The 3,147-nt window shown below is 38.6% G+C and overlaps 1 long non-coding RNA gene across 1 annotated transcript; it reads left to right on the top strand.

Annotated features, from left to right (window-relative positions):
* The first annotated feature begins 781 nt into the window (after positions 1 to 781).
* LOC306997555 lies at positions 782 to 2,859 on the top strand. Its single transcript, XR_013797382.1, has 3 exons — positions 782 to 897; positions 1,513 to 1,643; positions 1,948 to 2,859. It is a non-coding gene; the product is annotated as an uncharacterized lncRNA (long non-coding RNA).
* Positions 2,860 to 3,147: the final 288 nt, after the last annotated feature.

Below are 3,147 nucleotides of genomic sequence, written 5' to 3'. Positions count from 1 at the left end.
CTCGGGGGGAGACCACTCGAGGCCGAGGTCCTCGACGGCCTTCGTCAGCAGGCGGACGAGTTCAGTGTCCACGCTGGCTCTAGTTACACTGGCGCTGACTTGGGTTGAGGGGGCGGGGTCCGGAATGGAGCCTGACCAGTCCTCGCTTCCCGAAGCGGCGAGCGAACAGCTGTCCTCGTCGACGTCCTCATCTTCAGGCACACCGAAGGTGATGGGGACGGCGGCGGAAGGGCGTTGGCCATCAGGGACGACCGGTGAAGGCACGCGGGGAGTTAGCCGGCGTGAGCTCGCAGACCGCTGAGGCCTCTGGAGCACTCTGAGAGCGGCGCTTTTTACGGCGCGGCCCTTGAGAGAGCGGCAGTGTGGTGTCTCCGCCGAAGGAGGCTAATCGAGCCCGCAGGGTCGATAAAGCCATCTCGTCGCACTCCGGGCAGCGGCTTGTAGAGAGCGCGAAATCGCAGTGGTCCTTCGTCGGTTTAAACATCACGGATAAGCGCAAATTAGTACCATTTCTATTAGCGGTCTTACCTACAATCTCTGTTCTGTGTAAACAATGAGTGATCACTGCCTCTAGCCACTTTGCCGGTGCTTTCCGGCGCACACGTCACACACCAGGAAGCGCGCGCCCTCAGATCACTTGGACGTGGTTGTGTACAAGAGGTAAAAACGATTTAAATACTGTTCGTTTTCTCACACAAACCGCTTGTTTCGTGTCTCGTGTCGCTTCGTGTCTCAATGTGTAAGGCCATTAATTTGGACTTCTCTGTGCATGCTCTTTGAAGTGGTGACCATAGACCTGCATTATATGACTGACAGACAAGAACGGTTTGACCTAAAAATATCCAAAATTGAAACTACTGCGGAGTCAAAGACACCTACATCTTGGATGCCCTTGAGGTAAGCTAAAACATACCAAAATTTTATTTCAAAGTGAACTATCCCTTTAACAGAAAGATTATGTTTTTTATGTTTTTCCTCTATGCTGTAACAAACATACATTTGCTCTCTAAGATTAGTTAAAGGCCATAAATGCTGTGTTTATAAGTTTTGATGTGATTTAGATGGTTTGAATTGTTGTTGCTAATGCTTTGATGAGATATTGTGTCTGTAAATAGTTGTTTCCACTAAAAAAGTATGATTTTTTATATTACAAATCTTTAAATGCCTTTTTCTCAAAATGAGTTTTTTGTCATTCTCCAGTGACACATCTCAGCCATATGATAGGTGCAAAATTATTTTTTCATTTTGATTTCCTAGGTAATTAAAAGCATATATCCTGAAATCCCTCTGAACATCTTTTTTCATCTTGTGTGTAATTAATGAAAAAATAATTTTGCACCTATCATATGTTCAGATCTATCTACCGAAAATATATGCAAAATTGCGCATATTTAATGAGATAATGCCTCATTTGCATAATTATACATACACATTTCAAAAACTTGTAACACATTTTTTTTATGAACTTGTGTAAGTAATCAACTGAGGAAGTTTCATGGTGATATCTATTAGATTTGAGACAGACCCAAAGAAAAAGAGTGAGTGTTCTAGCTGTGAAGATGGAGGAGTTGTACCTCAAAAAATAGATGAGGATTTGCAAAGAAGATACCGCTACATGACTTGGAAGAAGAATGCAAAAATAAGTAAGAGTTTATGAATAATAAATGTTTTCTATTTATTTAACATAGCCTATAATAAGAGATTCTTAATAATGAAAGTTTAGTGATCCATTTTAGAATCTTAGAATATGAGAATGTGATGAGAAAAACTTAAATTTCTTCTAAATTTAAATCTTAAATCTATCTATCTATATCAATTGCCTCAATTTTTAGGTTGAAAGGATGAATACTTTTTTAGAGTGTGTATTATATTTAACTAGAATAGGACTTCAACTTTTATTTGAAAGCCTTAATACATTTGCCCCTTTCACTGTTTCTTTGGTTGCAGGACCATCTTTTCTTAATGGAATGTCCAGGGCATGCCCGCGGCATAGAGGGAAATTTCACATTTGCTAACAATGGGAATCTGCATTTAAAATTACACCTTTTGGGAGCAGAATGCCATTTGCCTGGAAGACACACCCTCCTCTGTGTGCAAGATATCTCCAAACAAAGAACTTTATTATCTTTTGGTTTACTTCTTTGGGAATGAGACATTTGTACCAGCCGCACTGAGATTTCAAATGATACCAAACATGTATAATACTGTATGATAATTATTCACATTAAACCATAGAGATTTTTGGGTGAATTTTGGTGATCTCAGCACAAGAGAGAAGGAGTGGGGGAAGAGGGAATGAGATGTATTCTGAGGTGAGACTTGCGTCTCAAATGGTGATGCTAACTTCACAAGAGAGAGTTCAAATGTTAATTTTCTTTTTTCTCAGAGAGTTGCCCTCTCTTCTAGTTTTTCCAGTCTTAAAGTTCCTAGAACGTTCTTATTTGGTTCCCCAAAAAAAGAACCAAATGGGAACCATATGGGAACAGTAGGAACGTTCTGTGTTTGTTGTTCCTTGTTAGCTGGCATTGAACCTAATGCATTCCACTAATCAATCAGGACATTGAACTTCCCCTTCAGTAACAGCTTTTCATCTGAGTTTGAACTAAATTCTCTTATTGTCTTTCTATTACTCACAGCTAAACCATAGAGATAATTAGCAAAACTTTCAACTGATTAACTAATTAGCGAAACTTTCTCATTCCACGCCATTTTTAACCCTCTGGTTATCTTCATTTGTGCAGACACTAGTTATCTTTGGGGTCAATAATCATTTTGTAACAGAATAATAGTTTTTTTTTGTTAACAAATGTCATTTTTGCCTGTTTATTAATGTTTTTACTCCACATTTGGGCAGTTTTTCGGAGGATTTGTGCTATATTTTACATTTATATAAATAAATAAATAAATAAATAAATAAAATTAAATAGGTTTTTATACAAAATTCACTTTATAAAAGATCCAAATAATGGGGATAACATGGATCATTTTACATGGTTTAGTGTCAAATTTTTCCCCATATTTTGGAAAATGTCGTTTTAAAGGTAAAAAAATAAAATAATTTTAGCCACTAGATGGCTAAAGAGCTCCACTATACTATTTGACCATTTTACAGTAACTTTTGTCTCTTGCCCTGGCCTGTCCCTCTCC

The sequence above is a fragment of the Phoxinus phoxinus genome (assembly GCF_949152265.1).
Source record: "Phoxinus phoxinus genome assembly, chromosome: 1".
In the NCBI taxonomy this organism is placed as follows: Eukaryota; Metazoa; Chordata; class Actinopteri; order Cypriniformes; family Leuciscidae; genus Phoxinus; species Phoxinus phoxinus.
The sequence above is the reverse complement of the archived record's forward strand: the minus strand, read 5'-3'. Positions and strand labels throughout refer to the sequence as shown.